We start from the raw sequence: 12,879 nt of genomic DNA, 5'->3' as shown, positions 1-12,879 counted from the left end.
CTAAATGTTATCTAAGCACCTATGTCGTACTCGGTCTCTTCTAAGTTTTAATTCAAGTTGCGCATTAAGCAAGTCAACACTTCTTCATTAGACATTGGCGATGAATGGTCTAGGAACATGCCACAGACAGGAAAGTGCAGTAAACATGAAACAAGATTCAATGTGATGGTCATATCATTGATGGGAAGATGAAAATTATTGGTCTCTCTAAACCCTCGCTCTTTAAATATTGTGAATACACTTAGGTTAATTTGATCATAGATGGTACCTGAAAGTTGAAAAAGACTTAAAACCTCAATAATATCCTAAAGCCATCTCATAAGATATTACTATTTATTGATGTTGATTATCCTTTTCCCATTGTTGATGCACTTGAGTTGTCTCGTGTTCCTGAAAAAATAGTAACAAAATTAATACTAAATAAAACATGTTTCTATAACAGAAATACAAGAACAAAAACAAATATACAAACATACTTACTTCTCCGACTCATGTACACTACAATGTGCTTACATAAATTCACTAGAAGTAACATATCAGAAGAATCACCACTAAATCTCATAGCAGGGTCCTTTGTTGTTAGTTTGAATTATTAATTTAATGAGATGTGAGAATATTAATTTTAGGCTTGAGTGGGGGAATTTGTTTTTCACAAATTAGGGGATTCTTCAAGGTTAATTAAGTTGCTTCAAGAGGATTTGAATTTTGGTTTAAAAAAACGTAGCACACTTTGTTGTGATGCTTTTAAGTTTGTTAACTTAATTACCAAGCAAATTCTAAATTAATTTATTTAGGTTTAACTTTAATTTTTCTAAAATTGACAAAACGTCTCCCACCCACACTCATCGTGGTGGGGGTTTGGGTTGTTCTTAATTGGTCACATATCAAATGTAAAAAATATTTATTCTTCATTATTTTATGTAATCGTTACAATATTCTTCAATTGGAGAATGCTTGTCTGAGACTAAGACTAGACCACTCCCACTATGTTTAGATAGATGAGAGGATTATTTTTTTTCTTTCTTTTTCTTGCCGGTAAGGAATATAATTTTAAGTTTTGATAATTTCCAGCATAATGGAATTTAATTGGAGATAAATTTTAGTCTTGTGGTTGTAATAAATTTTAGGTGATGGTTCTTTACATGACATTAGTTTTTTTTCGAGTACAAACATGACATTAGTTTTTATTACTGGTAAATGAGAATTTTTATTAATAACGATGACATTATCTCATTTTAGCCGGTGTTTCTTAAGAGCAGCACCATATTGTTGTACTTTTGTTGGTTAATTTACCTTTTGCATGTCTTATGCACGGTAAATTAATCTTGTTTATAATATATGTCATTTTAGTTTGGTAAAAAAAAACAATTACATTATCTTTATTAATAAAGAAAAACAACAAACATATTATTATTATGATTATTACACAAAGACCAGCAAAGAAAAACAACACACACATATATTAATTAAAATAAAATAATGCAGAGAGTTTTTTAACCAGCACGGGTGGTGGAGGCGGCGGTGGTGTAACCACAGGTGGTTGTGGAGGGAAGCAGGTACAAGAAAGATCATCGAAGAAACAACCCTCCTCACATGGGAGGAGATACAAGAAGGAACATCGGAGAAACAACCCTCCTCACATAGGAGGAGATTGCTTCCAGTAGCCACTCGTGATTGCAAACACAAGAACAATAGAAAACTTCTTCATTTTATGTTTTTGCGTGTTTTAGTTGAATTGAATTTTTTTTTTTTTCCTCAAAAATTCTTGTGTATTTATAGGCAACATGGGGAATCTTCTAATTTAATTAAAATCGCTTTCACACCTAACTACTTAATTAAATTCTTTCATTTTGATCCCTTTCAATCATTTTCATCATCTCTGACCCCATTAATTATGATCCCTTTCAATCATTTTCATCATCTTTCACATCTCACATTTTCTCTCTAAAATTTAAGAAATGGTTGACTTGTTAAGAGTTTTCTTCTAACTAGTAACTTGAATATTCATTGGATATTACAACAGTTTGAAGTGTGATCAGAACTATGACTATGAGTTTTGAGGTTATAAAGTCAAATTTTAACCATTAAAATGACATCTCTTGAATACGAGTTTGTCACTAACTTGATTGTTAATTAAATGAAGCGAATAACTATCCTCACATTATCTCTCAATATATGATATGTTTAATACTTTTTTAAATAATGTTCAATAAATTTTAGATTCAAGAAAATTAGTAGTAATAAATTTGTGGAAAATCGATACTACTTTCCAAATTTACCCTATTAGAGATAAAATCATTTTAAGTTATATAATTAGGAGGGAAAAAAAGAAATTAACAAAAGTTTGTGTATATGTTTGTGTGTGTGGGCATGCATGCACATGCGTGAGTGCGTGCATACCTAAGCATGGGAGGGAGGAGCATTACTCTGTTCATATTATATAGAGTTGAATCAAGTCGTTCATAATATATAGAGTTGAGTAAAGTCTTATTCAATTACACGAATGAGTTATATCGTTGATGGATAAACAATTTTGATAGAAATATTAATAGATTAAACCATTGATTAACAACATGATACAAGGTATATATGCAAGGACAAATCTCAAATGAAAGTCAAATATTTCAAACATAATTAAGAACGACACAAATACATCAACTAAATAATCATTATTATTACTTATACTAAAATAATCAAATACCTCAAATAGTAACAAAAAATAAAAACTCATTGAACATGTCGAAGAGTGACAATTCAAATCTATTCATGTTAATTAAAGTATCAATATTTTTTTGCTTATAAGAGTGACCAAATGATGTATATTATATTGTTGTTATTTACTAACTAATATTGAATATATTACTAGCATTGCACAATTCAGTTTATTGTCGACTTTCATTGAATAACACATAGATTTGTATCACATGAATTTTTAATTGTATGTTTGATTTTCGTTTGGAGTAGCCAAAATTGATTCTAAAAATGTATAATTGAGTTGAAATGTTTAGATGATGTCGATTAAAATTGATTTTGTTCGTAGAATATATTTTAACTTTTTTAGAGAAATGATATTTGTACAACAATTTTTTGACAACTTTCTCTATCATACTCATATTATGTTTTTATTTTCTCTTTCTATTGCTTTGATTTTTGTATCAATACCTCTTTTTCTTTGTAAAATTAATAGGACGGTGTAAGACCCAATACGTTGTTGAACATGTAATGTGTAGTTTTGCTGTAAAAAAAAAACATTGTTCTCAAATTATATCAATTGAATGTTACAAACTGTTAGTATATGGTATGTATTAATTTAACTGTGATGGAAGAGCAAACCTTGGCAATCTGTGCTGCAATGAGTGAAACCCAAACAAATGCTAGAAGTCCAAACTCCTTCCGGCACACATTTTCAATTATAGTGACCTGCAAATTACCATACTGTTATGTTTTGAGATGTAAGTTTAGTGATAAGAATTTGACTTTGTAATTGGAAGAAACACAATTTAAATTCTTCAAAGATAATTGTAAAATGATTATTAGTGACACTTTATGCATCTTGGCGCCTTTTTCAAGGGCACCATTTGATCCAGTTGAAAGAGGTTTGTATTCTACTTCAGCTCCAGAATCTAAACAAAATAAAATTGCATACACTCAGGACATAAGAAAAAATGATTTAGGAAAACTTTCTTTTTCTTACCCAGAATCTAAACAAAATAAACAGTTCATGAACTCACCAATTGTTTCTTGTCTCCTGGCAGCCTCCTTGAATTAATCAAGACAGGTTCAGACAATTAGTCACATAACTTTGGATTTAACATTAAAACACTGCTATTGATGTATTTCCATTAGGGGTGGGCATGGTTCGGTTAACCATATTAACCGAACCGAACCGAAGTGTTGAAATGGTTCGGAATAACCGAACCAAATCATTTAAGATTTAGAACGAACTGAACTGAACCAAAGTTATAGTTCGGTTAACCGTTTCGTAATTTGCTAACCGAACCGAACCAAAATTTATATTTTAATATATTTTGCAGTTTTCAATTCAAAAAGATGAAAAAACATTATAATTGTCGCTTTTAGTAAAAGAACAACACAAAGATTATCTATGCTTCAAATGTAAAACAACGTTTGCTCTAAATTAGGTTATGAATTGCTACGAAAAGAGGGATGCTAATATCAGAACCAACTTAAAGCAACTTATCGTTCCATTTTATTAACTTGAAACATTATTTTACTTGCAAAATTAGTTAATCAAAGCATCAAACTATCATATCGTCTTTTCCTTAGAGCAGTACTCTATACAAAATTTTAAAGCAACATACACATAATTGAATTATCCTATAATACACTTATACTGTTATGATATATATGAACTTAATATTTCCACTCAAAAGTGAACTTCAAAAGTAAGAACATCACATTTCGTTCAGACAATGGTATAGCTGGAATTGCAGAAGAGTGAAATTAGTTGTTTTGAATTAGATGTTTTTTTAAAATAAGTTGTTTTGCATAAAATAAGTTATTTTGAATAAGCTGTTTATATAATAAGTTTTTTTTAATAAGCTTTCATTTTTATTTTTAAAATAAGCTGTTTTCATAAAACAAATTGTTTTGAATAAATTGTTTTTTAAAATAAGTTGTTTTGAATAAGCTGTTTTATAAAATAAATAAGCTGTTTTTAAAATAGAAATGGTTAATGGTTCGGTTCAGTTTGGTTCGGATAATTGTGGTTACTAACGGTTCAGTTCCGTTAGTGAATTGTTATCAAAATAATGGTTTGGTTCGAAAATTTGTTAAATGGTTCAGTTAATTTTGATACGGTTCGGTTTGGTTAACCGATTAAATTGGTTTTTGCGTATTTTTGCCCACCCCTAATTTCCATTATCATTATCATTAATACAAAAAGGGATTTAATATACCTTTTGTGTTTTTTTTTACTTCTATGGGTTTGTCGTTTTTTGTCCCACATAGATTGTTTAGTAAACGTGAGAGGGAAAGTAATATATATATATATATATATATATATATATATATATATATATATATAAAGGGATTTAATATACCTTTTGTGTTTTTTTTTACTTCTATGGGTTTGTCGTTTTTTGTCCCACATAGATTGTTTAGTAAACGTGAGAGGGAAAGTAATATATATATATATATATATATATATATATATATATATATATATATATATATATATATGGATTTGTTAGAACACACCCACTAGTTTTCATGTATTTAACTACTTTTTAGTTATAACTTGCTAAAACACACCTTCTAAAAAATAAGTGGGTGTATCCTAGCAAATGCCTATAGGAGTTGCTAACATACACTCATTTATTTTATAGAAGTTGTGTTTTAGCAACATTCATCTTAAGGTGTATTTAACAACTTTTTAGTTATATCTTTGCTAAAACACACCTTAATAAAAACTAGTGGGTGTATCCTAGCAAACCCCATATATATATATATATATAGGGATATGATCAAATGACACCATGGTGTCAAAATTAGTTTGACACCGAATCTTATCCATTCATTTCATTTAATTCAAAGGTTTAAAACTATCACCAAATTAATTATGATACATCAAATACTCTATATCACCTAATTAAGAAATATATCTATCATCATTAATTCATAATCAAACAATACCTTCTTGTTTTTGGTAGATTCAAACCCTTTTTATTTTCTCCTAATTTTTTTCTTTTGGCCATAAGCACAACTCAAACTTTATAATTTTTATAAAATCATGATAAATCTTAATTTAGTTAAACATGAGACACAACGAGTCCTCTAAAAAAACATTAAACCTATGAGTGACAAAATAATCTAATTAGCATGAACAATTCAAGAATCATTTGTCGAGCTTGTTGGTTTTTTTTAATACAATTTAATTAATTATTAAAAAAATATGAGTATATGAGATAAAGACAAAGAAATATCATTGATGGTGATGATGACTCAAACAACCATAGGTATATGAGTTCAACCATTTATTTTATAAAAAAGTTTAGAAAAAAAGTTTGAGTATGATTATATAAATATGGGAAAATTTATAAATTTGGGGAAATAAAAAAGAGGAACAAATAAATTTGGGGAAATAAAAATGGAATGTTTGATTATAAATTAATAATGATAGATATGTTTCTTAATTAGGTGATAGAGAATATTTGGTGTATATTAATTAATTTGGTGATAGTTTTAAACCTTTGGATTAAATGAAATGAATGGATGAGATTTGGTGTCAAACTAATTTTGACACCATGGTGTCAATTGATCCTATCCCATATATATAATATAAGCTTAATAGCAGTTTTAACCTCTTAACTTTTCCAAAGTTGTGATTTTGGCCCCCTAAGAAAAAAACTACAAAACTACCCCCTAAGTTTTGCACATGTGGCAGTTTTGACCCCCACAAACCTTACATCCAATGAAATCAAACAAATAAGTAACATCGGTGAGTGAAGATAATCTAATCTAAGATTAGAGTTAAGGTGATTTGTTGAAAGTACGGATCATGATTGGAAAACCTCACAAACCTTATATCAATATATTTCCCTTAATTTGTATTCACCAACCGTCTTAATCCCAAGTTGGTAAAATATATGTCCCTGCAGCCAACATCATTTTTTGTTTACCTTAAATAACGGTCCAAATTGTGTACTTTGCATTTTTAAAACTTCAATAGTCTTAGCTTAATATCTAAAGAGTACAATATTAGATGTAGTTAGTTGATTATAAAGATAACGAAATGCAAGCAGAAAGCAAGATAATTACATTTAACATACTTAACCATAGTAAGTTCATTGCAGCAATTTGTGATTAGCATTGAATTGAATAAGATGCAATCATAATTGAAATCATGATCTTCATAACTAACTTATTACATACCATTATCTCCTTTCCTATTGTCAGCTAGATATTATCTGAGTGTCTAGGAAGCGAAAATATCACAACTGTAGCTGAAGAAAATGTTCAAACTCTCTCCAAATCTAATGCATCTGAATTACTATTAGACTCCATGGTTAAAATTGTGAATGATTGCCTAACTGAAGCGCCTCGATTTGGTGTTCGGAAGACAAGAAGCATGGTATAGATTCTTTTTTAAAAAAAAAAGAATAGTGCATATTGCAATATTGTTTATGAATTTGTGGTAAATGTAATAATAACATGACCCACATAAATGTCTTCAATAGCACACAAGTCTCCATCTAATCAATGCAAGAAAATAAAAAATGCAAGCAGAATGATTTACATTCAAATGAAATGATGATATGAGCACAACTAGGCCCCATTGTAATCATCAATTGTGAACATTAAGTGGGATTTTACTACTCTAGGGAAAACCCTTTCAATTGAGACCATTAAGATTAATATGCAGTGGTGGCCAAGAAAGGAAAAAAATCATGAAACCAAATATGACCAAGAAATGGTCTAAAACTCTTTTGTAGAGCATTCTCTTTTCTGTCTTTGATATAACTCAACGTTACACAAGTGATGAACCTAACTTGTCAACAACATTCATGTATCTCTTGGAAGAGAATACATATGGTATTTGTGACATTTTTTTATGACTTTTTAAAGTTTCAATGAAAGAATATGTAAAGACTTCCAATAAAAATTGTGAACGTAACAATTACAAATACAGGAAAAGTATTATATCACTATATTACAGGTACAGAGATGGACATTGGTACTGAAACATCCCTCTGCAGCAAAGCTTGAATCCCTAGTTTGAGCTGAATTGCTAGCCAATGCATAGCCTACACCTAATCCACCATAATGTAGAGATGCATTTTCACATCTCTGAAACACTCTAGCAAGTGAAGCGGCTTTACGTCTAGCTCGCTTTGTCCCGGTAAATAGTTGGGTTTGAAGTAATCCGGCAATAGGTGGTGCCTTAACCACCCTTTCAGTTGCAGCTGAACCTCCACTCCGGCATAACTCGAGCAATGCTGCAAATGCATTCTCCTTGCCCATCGGTGTTCCACAACGCATCTCCTATCAATCCAAACAAAGCAAACAAAAAGATGTAGATACAATGATATAAAATTATGTTATTCAACCCGACTCAATAGTCCTGAACAAAGAAAAAAATTGATGGTTCTAGTTAACAACACATTTATACGAAGCACAAAAAGTTTATCACTGCAAATTAGGAATTGTCTCATTAAGCAATAAGTTAGTTAAGTCTTAATACTGCACTAATGGAACATGTTTTAGTTCATATCACCTCAGAAGAGTATATTGAAAAGGTAAAGCATGTATTGTGAAACTCACTAGAAAACATTTGTTATAACTTCATAAGGATCTGATCCAGCCCCAATAAACACCAAATGAGTCCCATCAAATTGCTCCACATCATCAGGACATCCTACAATCATACATAACATACATTAGTCTCGGCATTGTGGTCCTACCCAACTCCGGGGATTTGTTTCTACCATTGTGAGCAGAGACTACACGATTTACACAGACAAAAAATACTAACAAATTTATGATTGTCTGTTGTGTTGTTCGAAGAGTACATACCACTTTCAACACAAATCTCAATTTCATTCCCCTGAAGAGCAGCCCTGAAATCTCCTTCCAGAAGTGGTAACAAAACCACGTAGGTAGAACCATCTTGCCATTAAAATAATGTAGACGAAAATGAGAACATGCTAGACAAAAAACAAACAACAGATGAAGAAGTTATTTGCTAAAGGAGTATTCAAATATAAAACTGTTTAAGTTATATGAACCCGTAAAGGTTACCTTGTAAGAGAACCGTTGCCCGTCGTATTCTACTTTTGGTTTTTTTCTCAGACTCTCAAAAACATCTTTGTTAGCCTCATATCAACATAGCATGCTTCATTTATTTGCTCTGGTATAAAAGCTTGTCGTGTCTATCAGCAAACCAAAACACCAAATCAATATGGTTTTGACGAATCAATTCCTAATTGTGGACTTTCATGGGTATGCTATCTTAAGTAACATGGCTAATTTGCAAACAATAAAAAAACGTTTTTGCTTCTTAAATGAAGTTCTCAATATGTTTGGCTGGGCGGTGAGTTTCACGAAATCACAGTGCGTAAAAGCAAAATCACAAGTCCACAGTGATTCCGTCTAACTCAGTGTTCAGCCAAACATATTAGTTTCAATTTGCAATTGGTGACTTTGAGCTACAATAGCTCAATTAACCTCAAACTTAACAGCTAGGCTTCTCACAGAATATGTAAAATGAGTGTATACATTCTAATAAAATTCCTTTTTTCCCTCATCTCATGCATCAAAATCACTACAATAAAATCGCCAGTAACTAACAATAATTAAAAAAAACAAACAACGGAATCGAATTGAATGTGAAAGCCAAAATTACCTCAAGCATTTGTGCTAGCATTTTTATATGGTTTCTTGGTATGCTAGAAAATTGGTCCCATAATGAAGTTGCAGGAGGAATGGTAGTAATGCAGAAACGAATATAACGTTCTTTACTGAAGATTTTTCATTCGAGTGGCATTAACCTCATTTAAGTGACTTTATCTTGGTATTAAAATCGTGTAATTCGCTACATGTTATGTTTGGAAAGGTTTCTAAGTTTCAGTTATTCACTGTTGTAGAAATTCCCTTTTTGTGGTGTTTTTGGAGAAGAAAATAATGCATAATGAGGATCATTGGTGGCAGATAGATAGATGGAACATTTTTTGTGATTTCGTTCTATTCTATTTATAATTGATTTGGCTATTTGATTTTTTGTTGTTTATGTTTGGTTTTCGATTGCATTGTTATAGGATATTTTCTATGAAGCTATTTTATTTATAACAGATATGGCTATTTGATTTTTTACGGCTTATGTTTCATTTTCCATTGTGTTGTTATAGAATATTGTCTTCGATGCTCCAACTCAGTCACTGAACCTTGAGAAGGTTGATACATTTGCTGAATCCTCGAAATCAGTTCCGATTCCTACGGTATGTCAAAACTTGTAATATATAGGGATTTCAAAACTTCAAATATATTACTGGACTCGCTATGTTCATTCATTTGATCAATGATAATGTTGCATCTGCTGCTAGCCTACATCAAGTATTTTTTTTTTCTTCCCTAAATTCAGGATTACACAGCTAAACTATTAGACCTTGGATTAGCTAAAGATGGTCCTGAAGGAGAAGAAACACATGTGACAACAACATGCATGATGGGAACAAATGGCTATGCTGCTCCTGAGTATATCATGGCAGGTATTGGCATTTTACCATAAAGGTTCCATTTGGATAAACAACTTAAGCACTTATAGCATAAGCACTTATGTATAAGCTGTTTTTATATAAAATAAAGTCAAATAGTTTTCATATAAGTTGCTTTGAAATTGGGTTTGGATCTCCAGTGACCTGCTGTTTTATGCATCAAAGAATTGTGAGTGTAAATTACTTAGTATACCATCAATAACCAAAGTGAATTAATAGATTATTTTTTTGTTTTTTTTTAAGGTTAATGGGTTGTTAGCTTTTTGATTTGGTTGTATAGATTCTGTGGGGTTAATCTATTCAATGTTGTTATTGTGTTAGATCAATAAAGTTGAATTTTTAGCATATTTATTGATTAATTAATGATGAATCAATTTTAATAATGTTGTAGATCAATAACACGCTTCATCTGAGCACCAACGGGGGCTTTACATATATTATTATTAATCTGCTGAAGCCTCTCAGTATCATTTGAGAATTTAACACCAGTTTTTGAATTTCTTCCATTTGAAGATGCATTTGCAGCCACCACCGGAGTATTAGGTTTTCTGCTACCAACTTTGCTCGACGCAATTCTGAAGAGTGTCGATTGACACTTCTCTTGTTGTTTCTTGAACCTATCTAGCTTTTCCGCCGCAAACATTTCAAATGTGCTTCTCCACCATGACACAATGTGCGGCTCGGCACTATATCAGAAGTTCGTCGCAATTATCATCAACACAAAAACTAACGCTGCATATAGTGATGAATCAATTCAATATAATTCATTCCACTGAAATAACTCATTAAACCTAAATCTATTAGTCCTTCAGAGAAAGTACAAACTTTTTGGGAAAAGGTTACCGAAGTATCCAAAGTTTCAAACATTTATGTACCTTTTCCTGTCTCCGTAAGATGCTGCTTTAGTTCCAATATATATACTTTCTTAATGTTCAATACATGATATCACCATGTATCTTCTTCAGCGCTACTCAAACTTGGCAACAATTTCTGATTCAAATGGAAGCATTATACTTAATGTTCTGTCAAAATTGCCATCCTTCTAAATATGCACAAAGGAAGAAAAAATCAAATCTTAAAAACACAATTTTGAAGAGATTAAAAACAGTTCACATGGCATGTATTTTACAGAGAAATAAACAAATGGTTTTCACATGAAAAAAAAAAATGAAATGTTGGTACTGACCTGCACTTTTATATCATAGTTCCAATCTCACTGAACCATCAATCCTACAAACTTCAAAACCCTTATTCAGTAAAATATTAATCCATTATATTGGGCACTTTATTCCACTAACTAAAAATTCAAATCTGATATCATGATATAGCGTAGTTCATCCAAATAAATTGTGCATTTGAACAAAATATGATTGTGAGTGGTTTCAAAAATTCCAAATCATGGTTTCAAAAATTCCAAATCACGTAACATGCCATTGCACATGTTTATCAAAGGTCTAGAAAAGTTACAAACCAATTGTTTAGCATACTTTAATTTCAGGAATCAAACTTGAAGTCTGAAAGTAAAGCAATGCAAAGCCTAAAATTCAAAACTTAATGTTGTTGCACATGGGAATCCCAATTTGGAATCACAACCAAATGAATGTCAACCCAATTTTTAACACAATGAAACAATCATCAATGGAGGTAACCAAGCAAAGGCTAACAAACAATGTAACAAAGCACAAACCTTTTTTCAAATTATTCTACTTTAATTTCAAACAGGGCAACAAAGCTACAAAATTGAACAAAAAGTTTGATATCCATCGATGGAGTTCTAAGTATGAAGTTCAGGGTTAGATCCTTGGAAACTAACATATATCTATCCAACAAAAGAAAGAGTTAACTACTCACGTTGTTTTTTCATATGCTTTGCCTATCTCACTCTAGACTGTGTCACTCAACCTGGTACAAAAACTTGCAACAAACCCAAGTCTCCAAAGCTGAGAAAAAGCCGCTCCTCTATATATTTAGAACTACCTCTTGGAAATCCAGTACTTTGTCGCCGTAGTACATGCACAAATTCTTCAAAAAAAAAAAAAAAACGATACATCGTAAAAGCTAAAATATACGAAAGAATAAACCAAATATTAAATTAACATATTTGTTGTCAAGCCTATTTTTGTTACGGCAATATGAGTAGTAGACATGTAGATGACAAATATGTTTTCACAGAATGTTGAACCCTATAAATTTTGCTACTTGCATAATCATAACCTTTATAGAAAATATCTATTTGATGTAGAGCTTGAACTTCGGCAACAGACCTGAGGAGTTCCCCTTCAAAGTTTCATATCCTATCCTCAAGTTTTATTTTTTATTTTTACAATTGAATAAAAACTCATTTGTGTAAAATAAATCACAATTTCAACTTAATGAATTTAGTGGTACACATCATATTCATTGCTTTAGGTCTGTAAAACTGCAACATAGTAGCTTAAAAAATCTTAATATACATCATGCTAGGATTAACAAATGAAGATATTTGACAGATAAAAATGCAACAAATGATGCTTGTTAAGTGATACCAAACTTCAAAACAACTTATATTTTGTATATGCGGGGTTGCGGGTCTGGGCAGTATAGTACTCTTACCCGTGCCCATACCCATTTAATTTTGCGGGTATTATCCGTACTCGTACCCAGACCC

At 31.1% G+C, this 12,879-nt stretch overlaps 2 long non-coding RNA genes across 2 annotated transcripts; both read right to left on the bottom strand.

Annotated features, from left to right (window-relative positions):
- Positions 1 to 7,410: 7,410 nt before the first annotated feature.
- Positions 7,411 to 9,383, bottom strand: LOC112419997 (uncharacterized). The gene is made up of 5 exons (XR_003010212.2): positions 9,365 to 9,383; positions 8,761 to 8,891; positions 8,536 to 8,666; positions 8,284 to 8,377; positions 7,411 to 8,004 (listed from the first exon to the last, which is right to left on the bottom strand). It is a non-coding gene; the product is annotated as an uncharacterized lncRNA (long non-coding RNA).
- Positions 9,384 to 10,617: 1,234 nt separating this feature from the next.
- LOC112419998 (uncharacterized) lies at positions 10,618 to 12,497 on the bottom strand. The gene is made up of 4 exons (XR_005645355.1): positions 12,084 to 12,497; positions 11,419 to 11,462; positions 11,108 to 11,222; positions 10,618 to 10,964 (listed from the first exon to the last, which is right to left on the bottom strand). It is a non-coding gene; the product is annotated as an uncharacterized lncRNA (long non-coding RNA).
- Positions 12,498 to 12,879: the final 382 nt, after the last annotated feature.

This window comes from Medicago truncatula, chromosome 3, assembly GCF_003473485.1.
Source record: "Medicago truncatula cultivar Jemalong A17 chromosome 3, MtrunA17r5.0-ANR, whole genome shotgun sequence".
Taxonomy (NCBI): Eukaryota; Viridiplantae; Streptophyta; class Magnoliopsida; order Fabales; family Fabaceae; genus Medicago; species Medicago truncatula.
Note: the sequence above shows the minus strand (reverse complement) of the source record. Positions and strands in the feature narration are given on the sequence as shown.